This window comes from Cibotium barometz, chromosome 7 (assembly GCF_041138505.1).
Source record: "Cibotium barometz isolate CiBa-2024 chromosome 7, ASM4113850v1, whole genome shotgun sequence".
In the NCBI taxonomy this organism is placed as follows: Eukaryota; Viridiplantae; Streptophyta; class Polypodiopsida; order Cyatheales; family Cibotiaceae; genus Cibotium; species Cibotium barometz.
This window is the reverse complement of record NC_141052.1, coordinates 55,576,548-55,595,113: the sequence shown is the minus strand read 5'-3', so window position 1 is coordinate 55,595,113 and position 18,566 is coordinate 55,576,548. Positions and strand designations below refer to the sequence as shown.

The 18,566-nt window shown below is 37.3% G+C and overlaps 1 pseudogene; it reads left to right on the top strand.

The window, feature by feature from the left end:
* Positions 1-14,503: 14,503 nt before the first annotated feature.
* LOC147637205 (uncharacterized) lies at positions 14,504-16,254 on the top strand (annotated as a pseudogene).
* Positions 16,255-18,566: the final 2,312 nt, after the last annotated feature.

The following is an 18,566-nucleotide window of genomic DNA, read 5'->3' as shown; positions in this document are numbered from 1 at the left end:
GGCTAATTACTCTCTCATCTTAAACAATTGGTCTAATCCCTTTCCATGGAGTTAGTGGACATCATTGCTAAGCTAATGAATGCATGGTTTCTCAATTTGGACAAGCATTGAAGAAATTAGAGCCATTTTACTCTACTGGTTTTTCTGGTTTTTCTCAAAACAGAGAAGGGGGTTTGACAAAATTGGTATGTATGCACCTTGGTTGGTGTTGATATGCAACATTGAGCTTGTTTAGGTGTCAATGCAAGTTATCCACACTTGGTTGAACCACTACATTGTAATTTGGAGCCTTGGAAAGTGCATCAAAATAGGGTACTGCGCATGTCAGCTCAACTTGGATGCAATCAGTTTGATTTTCTACATCAAAAGTGAAGTTCATTATCAGCTCAACTTGGATGCAATCAGTTTGATTTTCTACATCAAAAGTGAAGTTCATTGTGTACTTTGGAGTATCTGGAACACTTATAAGAGTGTGGTTGAGCTGAGGAAGGCTCATTTACAGATTTGGACGTGTGCAGAAGGTGCATTTGCATTGAGCAAATATGTCAGACAACCCAGTACAAATTGTGGGTGAAAAGTTGGATAGGAAGAACTTCCAGGCATGGAAGTACAGGATCAAAAGCTTTCTGAAGGGAAAAGGTTCTTGGAATCTTATTACAGGTGCGGAGCCACAGCCGAAACTACCCCGACAACCTACATAGCAGCAGGTTGTAGCTCATAAGCAATGGTCAGAAAGAGCATACAAAGTTTTGCATTACCTGTCTATATGTATCTCGGATGCTATACTCATACATATACATGATGCTGAAAATCCCAAGGATGCATGGGATACATTGGTAAAGCTGTTTGATACAGACACTAGTGCTCGCAAGTCTCAGTTGTGCGAGACAACAGATTCATAATGTGAAACGGAAAGGAAGGAGCATCCATGATTATGTACAAGAGATAAAGAAGTATGCAGATGCATTGGCAACAATCAATGCCCCCATGCCTGATGATGATTTGGTAGACATTACCTTGCGTGGTCTTGGCAAGGAGTATAAGTCTTTTGATACATCCATCTCGGTTCCTTCGGAGTACAGGTTTACCAAACTTTGATGAGTTGGTTTCGCTCTTGCTTGTTGAGGAAATCAAACTCAGTGACTCCTTTCATGATGCATCTACTAGCCATGATGATAATGGCAGAAATCAGGCTTTCTATTCACAAAGGGGATCTAGAGGCAGGGGGAGATTTGCATCATGTGGCCATGGTAATGGTCGTGGATGGGAGGATAGGTCACCACAATAGAATTTCCAGCCTACATATGGTGCTAGAGGTGGTCGTGGATATACACCTCACAGAGGCTGAGGTAATCTTTGTGGTAGAGGACGTTGGCAAGGCCAACAAATATCTATGCAAAATGTGGAATGCCATTACTGTGGAAAATTTGGTCACATGGCACGTGACCGCAAACAAAATGATTTGAGAGGGGGTAGAACACAACATGGTGGAAATTATGCAAGTGGTGGAAATTATGCATCAAGCAATAATGATGGCAGTGCAAATCACTTGTTTGCCATGAAACATGTTGTGGGATCTATGATGACAAATGCTGAAAGTGATGACACTTGGTATATGGACTTTGGAGCATCAAACCATATGACTTGTCATGGTGAATGGTTTGAGCATATGAAGCCTATGGATGTGAAAGGCTATGTGGAGATAGGAGATGATACCCAACATGCCATCACACATGTTGGAAGTGTACCATTGGTTATGCACAATGGTGAAACAAAGTCTATGGGCATTTGTCTTGTATGTGCCTTCTATTACAAAAAGTTTGGCCTCAGTTGGTCAAATGGTGGAACAGGGTTTACAGGTTTGTTTCAACGAGCATGGTTGCTTCGTTGAGGATTTCAAAAGTGGATGTAGAGTCATTGCCAAAGGCAAGAAAGAAGGCAGATTGTTTAAGTTGGATGCTGGGATTCCTGAGTTGAAATCAGCCATGTTCTCTAAAAGCCAAAATGTGGTACACGACATTGACATGTGGCATAAGTGGATTGGACATGTGAACATACAAAGATTAAAGAACATGCAGGCAAAACATGCAAGCAAGAGGCATTGTTAGTGGGCTGCCTAGATTCAAGTATGATGGGAATATGCATGTTTGTGTTGCCTAGATTCAAGTATGATGGGAATATGCATGTTTGTGTTGCTTGTCAGTTTGGAAAGCAAGCAAGGTCGCCGTTTCCTAGAGAAGGCAACATGAGTAGCAGGCCACTTGAGATAGTTCATAGCGATGTATGGGGTCCTGCACAAAATCCATCCATTAAAGGCAGCTTATATTATGTGACATTCATTGATGATTTCAGCAGAATGACTTGGATTTACTTTCTCAGGCAGAGAGAAAAGTGGTGTTGGAAAAGTTTATGGATTTCCAGGCTTTTGCAGAGAAGTAATATGGCTCTTGGATAAAATGTTTGAGGACAGATGGAGGTGGTGAATACACCTCACATTCTTTTGAGCATTTCTTGAGAAAGCATGGCATAAGAAGGCAATTAACTTGCAGGTATACACCTCAGCAAAATGGTGTTGCTGAGAGGAAGAATAGAGTTATTTGTCAAGTGGCCAGGGCAATGCTCAATGAAAAGAGCATGCCAGATTATTATTGGGCAGAAGCATGTGCTACCGCAGTGTATATACTTAATAAGACACTCACAGTAGCCATACATGGAAGTACGCCAGAGATGCGGCTTACAGGTTTTAGGCCAGACATTGGACACCTCAAAGTGTTTGGTTGCATAGATTATGTACATGTGCCTGACGAGACGAAAGAAGGAGGAAGTTGGATCCTAAGGCCAAAAAGTGTGTGTTTGTTGGATATGCACAGGATCGCAAGGCATATAAATGTTACAATCCACAAACTAGGCAAGTGGTTATCTCACGAGATGTGGTGTTTGATGAATTTGCTAGTTGGTACAAAGCAAAGGATGAGGGTGTCATTGATTATCTTGATGCGGATGTGCATGTGAACTTGCCACAAGCAAGTTCTATTTCTATATCTGGGCCAGCAAAGTTTGAGAGTAGCACTATACGTCCATGGTCAGGATGCTTGAGGCATGAGAGTGTGACCACTGGGAGTAGTGCTATGGATAAAGGAAAAAAGAAGGTTGAAGGAATTGGCATTACAAGTTATGAGTCGTCTCAACAAGTTCAGAGAGTTTGGATGAGGAACTTGGCATACTCGTTTTACGCACACCTGGTGCAAGAAGGCAAGATAGATATGTGCCTCCACATGCTAGAGTGAGGTGTTCAGAGTGATCCGCATGCATTGCGGAGATCCCAAAGGGTCAGGTATCCAGTTTGACAGGTTGACATATCGTGATTTTGCTATGCATTACGCATATATGACTTCTTTGGTGAAGCATGTGGAGCCTACATGCTATACAGAAGCTATTGGGAAGCATGTATGGGAGAAGGCGATGGATGTTGAGATGGACACATTGGTTCATAATGGAACATGTGATTTGGTTGCATTACCACAAGACAAAAATGTTATTGGTTGCAAATGGGTTTACAAAGTGAAATGCAAGTCAGATGGTTCCATTGAACGCCATAAAGCGAGATTGGTAGCTAAGGGTTATGCACAAATCCAAGGCTTGGACTATGATGAAACATTTAGTCCAGTGGCAAAGATGGGAACAGTGAGAGCAGTCATTGCTATGGCTACAGAAAATGGTTGGGAAATGCATCAAATGGATGTGAAAAATGCATTTCTAAATGGTGATCTACAAGAAGAAGTTTATATGGCACAGCCAGAAGGATATGTACACCCAAGGTATCCCACTCATGTATGCAGATTAAAGAAAGCATTATATGGTTAGAAGCAAGCACCTCGTGCTTGGAGTGATAAGATGAGCCGATATCTTATCTCCCTTGGATTTCAGGTTTCTACAGTAGATTCTTCACTCTATGTAAAGAAAACAGATCATGGGATTGTCTTACTTGTGATCTATGTGGATGACTTGATTGTCACAGGAGATCATGCTACAGATGTTATGCATGTCAAGAAGGCATTGAGTGGGTAGTTCTTGACATGAAATACTTGGGTGAATTGAGATATTTTCTTGGAATTGAAGTGATCAAAGACCATCATGCAGGTACATGGTTAGTGCAACGGCAATATGCATTGGATATGTTGGCAAAATATGGGATGATAGGGTGCAAGCCAATGAGTACACCTTTGGAGCAGAATGTGAAGTTGTAGGCTGATTTTGGTGAAGAGTTGGATGATCCATCTATGTATAGAAAGATGGCTCGAAGTCTTATTTACATGACTATCACACGCCCAGATCTCAGTTATGCTGTGGGGCTAGTAAGCCAATTTATGCAGAGCCCCAGAAAAAATCATTTGGATGCAGTGAGACGCATTATGCAATATGTAAAGACCACTGCACATTATGGTCTTCTTTATGAGCATGGTAAAGGCTTGGATGTACATGGCTACACAGACGTAGATTTGGGCAGGTAACTCATATGACAGGAGGTCTACTAGTGGTTATGCCTTTACATTTGGAAGTGCAGTGGTGAGTTGGAGTAGCAAGAAGCAACCTACTATTGCTTTATCTAGTACAAAGGCTGAATACAGGGGTGCAACCATTGCTACATGTGAAGGAGTAAATAAAAAACCCATTAATTTCAATATGCTAGGAATTTCTCTTTTCTCATCTAAATGATGGAATTCCAATTGTCATAGGAATTCGTCTTTTACCATTTAAATATTTCTCATAGATAAAATAAATTTATCTAAAATTCATCTTTGAATTTAAATAAAATACCCATTAATTTCAATATGCTAGGAATTACACTTTCCTCATTTAAATATTTGAATTCCAATATGGTGGGAATTCCTCTTTCATCATTTAAATTTATCTATGCAAAAAGATAAATTTAACTAAAATCCTTCTTTAATTTTTAAATAAAATATACATTATTTTAGCATCCCAATTTTTCTGTTACTTCATTGGAATACATGGATTTCCATTGTCATGGAGATTACTCTTTTAACATAAAAATGAATTACTAGAAATTTCTCTTTTTTCTAATTAACTATTTATGCATAAACATAAAAATTAAATTTTCCATGATTATAATGAGAATCATTCAATTAATCTAGGATGATTAATCCTAGAATATGGTAGGAAGTCCTCTTTTCATATTATGAATGAAAATAATTTAGGTGTTAATTTTTCAAAAATTTTACCATAGCTTCGCTCTGCTAATACTGATAATTCTCAATAATTTTGAAAACATAAAGTTTAGTAATATCATATGATAGAATAACCATTAATTGGATCAATATCTAATTATGGACTTGATTCTTAATTTTTCCATGAATTAAATAGCATAAAAGCATTAAAAAGCCACTTATTTGGTCTCAATTCGACAAGCATAGAAATTACTTTTAGATTAGAGAATTACTTCATGAGAAGCTTCATTTGAATATAGAATAGGTCATAGGAATGACCATTCTTGGGGAAGAGAGAGACATGCTTTAAAAAAACATTTAATTTAAGCATAAATGAAAATTTATGTGTTTTATCACTACAATTCATTAAAGAACTTCAATTGTATTAAAAAGCCATTCAACTGAATGCTTCTCAAGCTTGAGAGGGGTTGAGAAGAGAGAAACATTTGGAGATTAAAAAAAAAAAGACCATAAACCACACTTTACCTCCTAGATTACTTGACTCTTTAATCAAAGTAGAGACCCCCAACCAATCAATTGGTTTGGCATGTTGATGAAGACTCCAAGGAAGATTGACGAGAGAGAGAAGCTCCAATCTCTTCAATTTGTAGAGGATTTTTAGAGGATAATAAAAAATATCATTATTTCAGTATAATACTGGCATGGTATGGTTCTCATATTTTTTACAAAGGGCTAACAATCTATTTATAGGTAAGGGAGGCCTCTAACCAAGTCCAACTAGTTTCTAGAATTTTTTAGGTTCAGTTTGGCTGAATTTGGACAAGATTTGGACCTAGTTTGGCTCCCTTTTGATTTGGTTTGATCCAGGAGAGATAAAAATATCACAATATTTTTAAGTTTAAAACTCCACCACACATGTGAAATAGGCGCCTCCTTGAAGAGCCCCCTTCTCCTTACCAAGGTGTCAAAATTGAATCATTATACCCAAAATATCTTATTTTTTAGTAATATTCATAGGTTTTTACTAATAAACCTTGTCCTTAGTCAACTCTTCATCTTATGTGAGCATTTACTCATTTTTGGGTATTTTTCTTTTATAAATTGGATTTATCTCCTCCCCACACTTGGATTGATCCAATTGGCCCATAGGAAACTTAATTGGACCATAATCCAAAATTTTTGAAAATCTAGACCCCTAGGCTAAGGTCCTTTATACTTATTTTAAATTAATTCCAAATGCACATTGGAAAGTTTTTTTTGAATTTCTATTTCAAGGGAAACCATTTTAGACACTAGGAGGATTTTTATATCCAAAAATATCTCAATTTTGGACTACCTCCCTCTAGACATTTTATCTCTCTGGGTCAAAACAGGGTAAAATAGAATCTTTCTTTTATTTCAAGGAGGGGAATAATTACAAGATCAGAAGGGGAGTTTCTTACACCTGTACACCTCAGAAGCTGGAGGGAGGAATCATACACTGCCACACCTACTTTCTAATGGTTTATCCAATTCCTACTTTGACCAGATCCATAGGCATAGCCTAGACCCCATCCAATCCCCTAGGTCAAGCCTGCCGCCCTCCCACTGGGCTATGGAGCTAGCGTGAACTCACACACAACACCCCAACACCCATAACACATGGTTCATTACTCACACACCCAGCCGAGGCAATGAGTTCACACATACACTCCACATCATACAAGTCTTTTGAAAGATTGCATTAAACTTAAAGCTTTAATACTTTAAATGTACTGAAAAACATAAATACTGAAGATCATAATGAAACTTTAAAATATCATAACTAAAATAATGTCACATGTATCCAAAAATATGTCCTTGTACCACACCTATGCTCCTTGAAATAGGAAGATATGCACCACTGAGCCGAGTACTCCAACTTGTGCTACCATCCTAGTGAGGAGCCCATAAGTCTTGTATCCTAGATTTGTAGGAACCCCTTTTGGTGTCCATACCATCCCCAAGGCATGAACACTCTAGGTTACATTCACAACAGTACTGATGTGTATGCCCAACCCAGACCTTCCTGGTCGGGTACACTCCGGAGTCACCTTTGTCCTCACACCAGGCATGTTAGGAGCACACCCACATCCATCAAGATGGGTCAAGGTCTGGGATGACTATCTTTGTGAGACAAGATTCACCACTCTAATGACATCTACCCATCATCACATTAGCTTGTGTGGCACCTTCACAAGTTCCATATATCCCCACCCCTATATACAATAAAATATGTTTTATGGTATGGTTATAATGTCTACACATATCAGGTAGAGAGTCCCACCCGCCGGAGTCCCACATGGGTGCATCATATACAATGATCTTGTGTCCGGCTAACTAATAGTATGTGTCTTACATTAGCCAAAAAGTCCTTACACTAGAAAAGGCATATGACTCCTCTTTTGTATATGTCCCTTCACGATTCTCACAAGTAAGAGGGGATTGATGGCTACATGCTTCATGTACAACACACACCAACATCTTACTCCTCAATCATGAAGCATACAACCTCTATACCTCGATCATGAAGAAGATAACATCAATATGGGTTAATGAGCACTGTTTGAAAATCAAGTTAGTGTTTGAAGTGAAAGCCATGTTAAATGCTAGAAATCAAATTAGTATTTGACGTACAATCCACAAGTTTTTCATGGCATGAAAAACCTTAATTTTTCATGATGAAAATGGAACTTGATTTTTGACATTTTACATGCATAGTGGGTTAGCCTAATGTAATAAATATAAAAAAATATGGTTTATAGATATCCTTTATCAAATTTTTATTGGCGTAAAAAACTAATCTTTGACCTTGGTGTGAAAAACGTATTGAGCTTTTCATGGTGACATAAGAAGATGGAAAGAGATGGCCAATTAAGGGGTTGTGCTGTCAATTTTGAACTTTGAACCATACCCAAGAATATTTCGTGATGCAAAAAATCAATCTGGTTGTTCAAGGTGTGAAAGACTTGATTGGTCTTACATGGTGCATAGAGTTTGTAAATTTATTGGTTTTTAAAAATCTATTATTAGTTTGTGGTGTGTTATTTCATGATATGTGCATGATGGATAGAAAAATAATAAAGGGGTTATACATGTTTAGGCTTCTAAAAAGTAGGGTTTTCAGTGAAATAGGATTTTCCTATGTTGGGATCATCTATCTCTTGGTATAAGGCAAAAAAGGAGCATGTGAACACAGAGAAGATTCAAGCAAAAGAAAACAAAAGAATGAAGCTGCATTTCTCCTACTCATGGAATTACATATTTTGTGAAAGTTTATTGATGAGATGGGTGCTTGGGTGATGCTACTTAATAATTCAAACTAACTAAGTTATTAAGACAAACTCAAAGGACTAAGGGATAAGCTAAATCATTATACCCACCGTAAAACTTGCCAACCAAAACCAATGAGAGTACTTACTTGTTTCTCATGGGGATGACAATGGATACCAATTTAGAGATTCCTAAGGAGGCTCTCCAACCACTTGGTTGTTGAAATAGCTAGCTTGTGCTATAGCTTCCACCATTGTCAATTATAGTGTTATTATAGATCTCCAAGGACAAACCCCTCATAGAGTAAGAAGCTATGGGAGACTAACCTGTAAGCTCTCACACACTCTTACACTCTCTCACACCATAAGCATACTTAAGAGATAAGGTAGAGTACATACACTAGTGATCTTAATCTCATATAGGGAAAGTGTCCATTTTCATTAGAGAAGTTATCTTTTATGCCTACTAAGTTCCTGGGCACCCAGACTTGAGCGATCGGCCTTTGTCTAAATTGTTAGTCTAAATTGGACATATTTGTGCCCTAGGATAAATGATGTACATCCCTTGGATATCAAAATTACACTTAGCTTGATCATCCCTTCATTATGAACATATTAGAGTGAAAAAATTAATATATTTACATGAAGTGCTAAGAAATTTCTCTGATGGACCAAAATTACAAAGTGAACCAAATGAATAGATTTATCAATACCGATCACTCATAATGATTTCGACTTTGTTAAAAGTGTGTTAAAGAAACCCATCAAAGCCATTTGCCTCATTAACCCACCACCATTAAGTGTCTTATGTTTTCTTTGGTTGAACATTATAAAGCATCGAAGATTTGTACTTCCTGGAGCTTGGGGGCACAATGGTTGGAAAACCAATTGGTGACTCTGTACATAAAAAAATAATAATGGAATTTCTGGTTATTGTGCATGTGTTTTGTGAGAAAAAGACTATGCCTGACAACGACTTAGACTTTTGAATCTTATATCAATCGTCTCTTGATGACTCAGACTTAGGATATTAATGCAAGAACTTTTGAGAGGATACCGTTCAATGTAGATGTCTGAGCTCTAAGTAATATTGGTTCCTTTGGAAATATTTGTAAGGGGGCTAAAACTCAGTGCCAATCATAGTTTTAAAATCACAAAGCATAGACTTGGCAAGAATTAAAGTTTATGGAAACATAAGGATATTTGGTCAACATTTCGTCGTGTGTTTAGATCTAACAATAGAAGGATATTTGGTCAAGATCCCATTCTGTGTTCAAATCAAACAATAGCTCCTCATATCCCCACTTAGTGCCTCCATGTGGCATGCCCATGAATGTGATGATTAACAATATAAACTTGACTATGGCCACCATGAATGCTGCATCCGGCATTTTCCTCCAAGAATAATATTTTTCCCTTAAGCTCTTTCTCGTCTCTTTTTTTGAGGTAAAATTGGAAGGATGGAACCTTGGAGAAATTGGAAGGATGGAACCTTGGAAAGTTAAAAACACAGTGTGGATTCCTTTCCCTCTTTTTGCTAAAATTCATAATGTGACTCTCCTTGGGCATTACATGGCATGAAACAAGGATTCTGAAAATCCTAGGAGTAACTATATAAGCCCTAACAAATTGTTCCCTATTTAAGTAGGTTTACCTCCATTCTGGGTTGTATTCGTTGCCAATCCTGAGGTAGCTTATCCTGGATAACTTCTTGGCACATATCCTCCTCTATTGGCTCTAGGATGCTTATTCTTCCATTTTTTAAAGGAATATTCTATCATGAAGGCACTACGTGCACACAATAAATTAGCTAGGTGAGGATTTCTTAACCAGACAAAGGTAGCCATAAATCTTTGGCTTTCCATCTGCTTTGTTTCACATACTCTTTCACACTTTCTATCGGTTGGTAGGCTAGATAAGGCTTCTTTTGAGCAAGTTTTTCTCTAGGCTTGACTACTCCCACTAATGTGTGATTAAAAGGGCTAATAGGATCAAAAGTGGATATTTACATCAAAGCTTCATATATCTAAGCCAATGATTTTCTTCTTTAATGACCTCATGATAGGATAGGTTGGGTCTGTTTCTTTAGTATGTGTCTGCAAAGGTGGGTTCGATGGGCCTACCTCTGTTTGAGTGTCATCTTCCATCCATGAGTCTAGTTCAACAAAGTCATAATCTAACCCCACAACCTTATCTCTGGTACATAAGGAGTCATTTGTATATTCCCTACATCTCTAGGCTGACATGATAGAACACAACTGCTTGGTGTTTTTCCTGACATGGATAAGTTAACATGCTCCTACTGAGTTCTTCACTCTCTATATTCTCTTGGTGTTTTTCTTGACATGGATAAGTTAACATGCTCCTCTTGATTTCTTCACCCTCAATATTCTCTTGTGAGCTGCTCTTAATGAGATCCTTGTAAAGTTTTTAAAGTTTTAAGTCAGTATTAGGTAATTCGGGAGAATCCCAATTCTTACAATGGTAATGTTTAGGGATTTTATGATCAATTTTCCTCAAAACATAGGTTTTATGGCATAAATAACTACATGTTTGGATATTAAAGCATGCAAATGAGTTTATTTGTGACATAAAACCTAATCAAATTTCCCCAATATTATTAAGTAAGAAAGCTACATGCACACACATTACCGTACTCCTCCCATGGGGAATTAGATATACCGAAGAAGATATTCTTACTTGTCACATTGAGATTTATAGTCCCAAAATGACACCATTGACATTTATCAAGGGACTTAAAAAAATAAAATGGTTTTTTACAACTGTTTTTGAATTGAGGAAGAATGGCAATGGTGCCATTCTTCCTCAATTTTGGTAAAGGACTTAGAAAATACAAAAGGTTTCTTGCAAAACTGTTCTTAAACCAATGAACAATCCTTATTAGAAATTGGTAAAGGACTTGGAAAATACAAAAGGTTTCTTGCAACTGTTCTTAAACCTATGTACAATCCTTATTAGAAATTGGTTAGGTACACACACTATGAAATGCAAATTTTTGGTAGCATGAGTAGTCATCATCTCAAGAGTCTTTGTGATGTTCATAAACACCATCGACCCATTACCTATTGAATATTTGGTTTGAGATGAGAAAGGAAGTGGTGCCATTCTTCCTCTTATTAGATTTGGCTTGGTTTGGTGCATTATCATTGGGAGAATGGCAGTGGTGCCATTCTCCCCCGAACCAAAATGCCAAACCACTACCATCCCCTTCTTGGAAAATTAGATGTAGAATATGGTAATGGAGGAGGAAAGAGTGGTACTATTTAAGAAGCACAATGGGGAGGAATGATACATTATCACATTCATATAGATTTTCATATCCATTGGTAAAATAATCGTCTTTTGCAACACACAAATAAAAAGAACACAAAGTAGAAACAAACTAGATATTTCTTGGAATATTACTTACACATCTTAATTTAAAAAAGACATTTATGGATGGAGTCTTGTTATTACATCATTATCTCAAATTAAGCATAAGAGAGATTCACATGTCTTCAATTGTAACATTAAAAGACATCAAAGGATTTATACAAAGATATGAATGTGAAAAAGAGAAAGTTGTACTAACAAAAAAAATATAATTCATAAGAAGACTGAATTACAACTTGAAATATAAACAATGAACTATTCATGAGCACCTTTAATGTCTACAATGAACAAAGCATTTCTCACACAATTAAACATTTTATTGAAAAGACACAAAAGCATTTATATTCAAAGTGTAAGACTGCATTGGCACACAAAACACAAAAATGACATCTGGTAATGAATGAAAAAGTATTCATAGTGTTATGCTATTAATCAAACTCATAACTCCTCACCTATACAAATATCATCTATGGTTTCAACATAAATGTAATCATATTTTGCAACGTCTACATTATCCATAGAGATGAACCAAGGTGGTAACTCAGGAGAAAATACATAATAGATTGATACTTGAACTTCTACTCTTATTGATATACCTTGCTACATTGCCATTTTTAATATCACCAACAATGTACACCATCTCCTCCTTCAATGAGAATTTAGGGTCTTCTAAGATGGAAAAATTATTTATTCTTGGATTGACTTTACAAAAACTTTTCGAATATTTATATGAGTATTTATCTCCTCCCATAATGAAGGTGATTGTCCCTCTCTTGATAAACTCTCTGAAAAAAGACCAAGTCCAGTATCTATGATGGTTGACTCCCGGAACTCAAAATTTATGCTCCGGATTTGAAACACTTGCATGACTGGAATAGGAAATGTTGTTATTCGAAGTGGATCATGTGTCAATATATATCTACTCAAACACGTAGATCTCCACCCCTTTACCTCTGTATGAAAAATGACATCCCAAAAGTAGCACCAAGAATAAGATCCCATATTCATCATCAAATAAACATATGAGATACAAACAGATAAAAGAATACAATATTTATACAATGAGAAACCATGTGCAATCCTTAAGGACTTTATGTAATCCTTTTAGCAATGTGTGGCTTGATAAATTTTCCTTTGAATCCTAGTTGCTTAGCCAGATAAATAGCTTAAATATCTTTCATCTTAGATACTGGAGGTGAATCCCTTAAAAGTCTTACTTGCGATGAATTGACTGGAGTACCAAATGTTGCACAACCTAAATCTCTCTTATTGGTTATACTACGTGGACATACTACGTGGACAATGAATTGGTCAATTCTCCAAGTTTAATGGCTTATATTTCAAAATCTCTACGTACAAGCCGAAATAGAATATTTCTTGAAATTTGAACCAAGGATCATCCAAAAATAGTTTGAGTTCCCTTCTTGCAAAAAACTTCACCTCAAATTTTGAAGGTTTTATATATCAAAGTTTGTAGGTATTGGTACCTTCAAAATCAAGGTTTTTCTCACAAATTAGTTTGACTCTTTACTTCTTTTTACTATTTTGGCACCTTTCTCTTTCCATTCAGGTTTTTCTACTGATCAAGAGCAAGGAGGAACAAAGACAGGATCAAGAGGATGGCAGAGGGATCAAGAGCAAGGAGGATTACAGAGAAAAGAGACATCTACAACCTGCACATCGAGCTTGAATGTGAATATGAACCTCTAAGTAAGAGAAATAAACCTAATACTTTATGTACTACTGCTGCTAAAGAAATGTTGAGGATGCAAGTGAAGAAAAACATAGATTTATGGATTGATGGGAGGTTATATCCAAAAGACCCTTTTACAAACTCCACACTCCCATTTAGGAATATGACATCTCTGCTTAACTTTGTCTTAGAGATGGCTATAATGGGCTCCTAGGATATACACATCATTTGGAAGCAACAAGCAGTGTTCTTAAATTAGAAAGAGATTTGTTTGAGAGAAGGAGAACATTCATTTGAAGAAAACCATGGAGCAGTGTGTGTTGCAAAAGTTATTAAGCAATAAGGAAACCATTTTAGGGCTTGAAAAACAAATGTCTGAATTAAGACATAAGCAGACCTCATTATGTCTCCGTAGATGACAAAAAAACCTAAGGGATATTGAGAAAATGAAGCTAGGAGGTGGTCCCATCAAGAAGAGAATACATGCAATCAAGTAAGCTCCTTTCTATTAACTAGTTTATTGTTTCTATTGTGATATTTTATTATTGTTTCTATTGTGATATTTTTTGAACAGTAATCATTATTGCATATGTTCATGTATATCAATTTTTTCATTTTAATCTGATATCAGATCATTATTGCACCTTAATAAAGAATCAATGAACAGAACCTTCTGGCGCACATTTAAGTCTTCTTCTAGATGGCCAGTATGTAGAAGCACTGATGAACGATAAGAAATATAAGAAGGTCTCAGAAAAGCAAATAGATGACTTTTTCAAAGAGAATCAACTCAATCCACAGGACATCTAGGCAATACTTAATGAGGCTGGTATATCACACAGAGGGTACTCAACCATTTATAAGACTTTGTAGGAAAAGATGAAGGATTCTAGTATGAAAGGATCATTATTGCCAAATCCTTACTTGGTTTAAAAAAAATGTGTAAACAAGTAAGTGAAGAGGTACTGCAAGCACTGGGAACCCCATTTCATATTGATGACACCTATGCTGCACCAACAGGAGATATGGTCTACAATAGATACAAGAATATTTTCTACAACTTGGAGACCTTACAATCATATGTTATTCAATTGTTTGAAGTTACTCCTGAAGAATGTGATGGTGTCCTCAAATTTGTGCTAAAGCTTGATGAGTGTCAAATTGTGAAGGAGAGAAAGTTAGAAAGGGTTACCATCACACTGATGAACAGGGCACTTGATACATCTACTCTAAAAGATGATCCTAGATGGTTTAGGGTTCAATGTGAAAACAATATATTGTCTTTGGGATCGTTCGAGGTAAAATTTATTAGATTTGGATATGTTTGTGGAAAAAAAATTACATATAAAAAACACTGATGGGTGTTGCATTCCTATGTTTCTTATGTATTACAGGTAGAATCAGAGAATTTTGATATTCTGCATTGGGTCTTTCAGAAGACATCGATACCCGAGATCATTAGCAGACAAGCAGAGAAATGGCAAAATCTTGGATGTGGAAGGCATGGGACAATATAAGGTGGAGTGGCATATGGCGGCTCTGAAATGTATGCATAATGTGTCAAAGGGTGCCAATTCAAAATGTCCCTACTTATATTGCATGTGGAGTGCAAAGGTGTTTGATAAGAGGTATTGGAAGAAGGCATCGAATAGGCACTTGAAAGACCCTAACTTTAATCCAATTCTCAATATTCCATTGTCAAGTGTCCACATTTGTACAATGCATGCTCTTTGCAAAATCATTGAAAAACTCTTGTTTTTATACATATGTTTTGCATGGACTCTACAACCCAATACAGCAAAGGTTACATCCATCAAAGCACTAGAGAAAGTTCTATCAGACATTGGTTTGCATGGTGGACATGCAAAAATTGAACAAGATGAAAAAAGGTCTAAGGATGGGAAGAATGTACCTAAGAAACCTTCCATTGGGGGTGTTAAATCAAGAAGGTTTCTATTTGAACCAACACCAGAAGGTCGTAGAAGAAGACGATCAATACAGATTGTAAAATACAGCAGATGGAAGTGCATTCACAATGCAGTAGTAAACCATGCAAACAATGGTCATGCAAGAACACAGAAAGCCAAGGTGTGCAAATATCTAGACATTATGTTTAAGTTATGTGACAAGAAAGTGTGGACGAAGAAGGACCATGAGATATTTCAGACAGTGCTAGACGAGTTCAAGAGATCAATGATTGATGCATGGACGGATCAACACATCACCCGCTATATGGTATTAGATTGATTATGCATTGAACTAGTTTTTAAACTGTATATTGAAAAATATACTAATTAATGTATTCTTTTATTCTATTGAAGCATATTATATACCATCATACCCCTTGGTTTGCAAAGAAGTATGGTAGTTTATCAATATGGTCAACTCAGGGAATGGAGAAAACACATTATCAAGTACACTCCAGGTATTTAATCATACAAGACATGATGGAGGAGCAAAAAAAGCTAATAGTTTAGAGGAATTACATCAATGGACATATAGGAAGCTTGTACACAAAGCCAAAAAGAAGCAACAGTTCAAAGCATCCGAAATTAATCAAGCAATAAAACTTGTGAATAAAGAAAGAAAATAAGATATATGGAGGAGATCTAATGCAAGTATTAAGCATGCAGAATGGCGAGGAACAAAACAAAGAAATGGAAAGATTTGGATGCCCATAGATCCATGATTAACATTTCAAATTTAGAAATGATCATATGCAAAAGTGTCATGACATTACACGAGAGAGAATATTATTATAAGAGATAGGAATATACTAATACACCTTAACCTGCTCACTAACATCCTCGGGTACATGAAGCCTTGCCCTTTTTGAAGAAGGCTGTGCAACATCCTGTAGCCGTAAAACTGGAGGAACCCTCCGTTTTGTCAATCTGAGAAGCTCCCTTTTACCATAATCACTTAGCATATTGGGATCCTTAACCCCACATGCCAATCCATAAGCAATATAGGCTAAGTAATATTTACTCCTTAGTGCATAGACTCCAGGGCCCTACCCAAAGATTTGCAATGCTAACTGCTTCTCCAAAAGCATGACTTTGTCTACATTCCACCTGACGAGATATGCCCCAAGGTATCTGGATAATGCAAACAATGGAAAAAGAATTTTTTGTGGAATATAATGAATTGTAGATATTTCAATCGGTTTATGTACTCTCCCAGTGCTGAGTCCATTCCGAGTCCTCCCACGCGTTTGCCTACTCCGCGCTCAGGGGAAACTCATCCTCAAACAAAATAATGTTGTCGATGAGCCAACACAACAAATAGAATAAGCTACTCCACGATAAAAAGTCATTAACAAGTAAACACACCTTATTTTTGTCATTAACAAGTAAATCATATGTCCATATATTGATTATTGAGTTGGTGTCCTGGATTGCCGATGAGGATGCCCCTTCCCTTCCCATGTGTGAAATATTAAATCTTTGCTGAATAGCCTGAAATTCCTCTTTAGTGGGAAGGTTGGATTTATAGCTTTTTGCATCCTTGTACATCATAGATAATGTGTCGGCAGTAGAATGAAACTCACTGTCCTTAACATTTGAATCTGAAAGATCCTTGCCCACTCCGCGCAACGGATTCGGGGGTTCTAGCAATGGAAGTAGCACTCCTTGTGTGGTGCAGGGTCCTCTCACTCGGGGGCCTCGCCCATGGATATCCAGACAAGAGACTAGTCCCTTGGTTTGTCTCAAAAACACAAACACGGAAAAACTTCCCCCTACTAGAAAGCACGGGCGATTCCTCTAGATATTTGTACTCTAATGTAGTCAGGGTCATTATACTGAACAAACGGATCCGACCGAACCTGTGAGTCACTTGGTCAGATCGAGGAAGAAACTTGCACTTGGATCATAGAAACCAAGGCTTTTTTCCCCATCGAGAGGCACAGTCGTTGATTCTTTTTCCATAGAACAATTACTATCCGGGATTTACTTCATCTATTGTACTATAACAGAATTGAGTCTCAATTTATGGATCCATCAGTCCAGTCTAACCCCATCCAGTCCCATGGGTTAGCCAACCGCCCAACCACTGTAGTGATGGGATCCAATTTGGAATTTCTTTAAAACAATCATTTAATGAAACCATAGTGTCACTGATCATAATCCTCCAAAATATCCGGTTGAATCCTAATTTCCAATCATTCTTTCATCGGTGTACCTATGGCATTATTGGCAACCAGAACGTTCACCAGGGGCCTTTTCGATAGTTCCTAGCTCATAGTACCCGACAATATATTGACTTATAAAAATCAAGATGGAATCCAACAAGATCAACCAACAACAGATCCATATAAAAGAGCCATGGACTCATCTATTGAGGACCAGCAAGGTCAATCAACCAAATCCATGCCTGGTTTCAGAAAACAACTCTTACTCTTTGTTCGAATATCTTCCCCGACGCACGTGTGGGTATCTTCGGTGACCCAGAGCCCGAGCACCGTATGGTCAGCACCCTCTAGGATCCTTCGCAGGTGACCTAGCGCTTCACTCATAGGCCGCTTCCTTGGTCCCTCATCCACCGTACCGAACGCTCCACCATTTAATTCAAACTGAGGCTGGTCAAGACCTCGGCTGACCTTGCTACGCAAGATGTCCTCCATTGACTCTCCGTCAGCAGCAGCTGTTGCAACTTTATCAATTAGGTCACCACGACCTCATTCACAAGACGGTCAAAAATGCTTCCCCAATATTTTTGAATTAAAACAGTCATTTAAAAACAGGTCATAAATACAGTTCCTATAATGAACTCTCGTCTTTCACATTGTTCCAGATCCGTCCACATTACTTAATCCATATCCAATTCATATGTATACCCATTCTCATCCAATTACATCATTTTTCGTCTCATCACATCTTTCCTCATTTATTCTCATCCACTCGCATCAACCCATATTCACATCCCATCACACCTCATTCATTTCACATCTATCTCAATTACATCACATCTCATCTCATTCAATTCACATCTAATCTCATT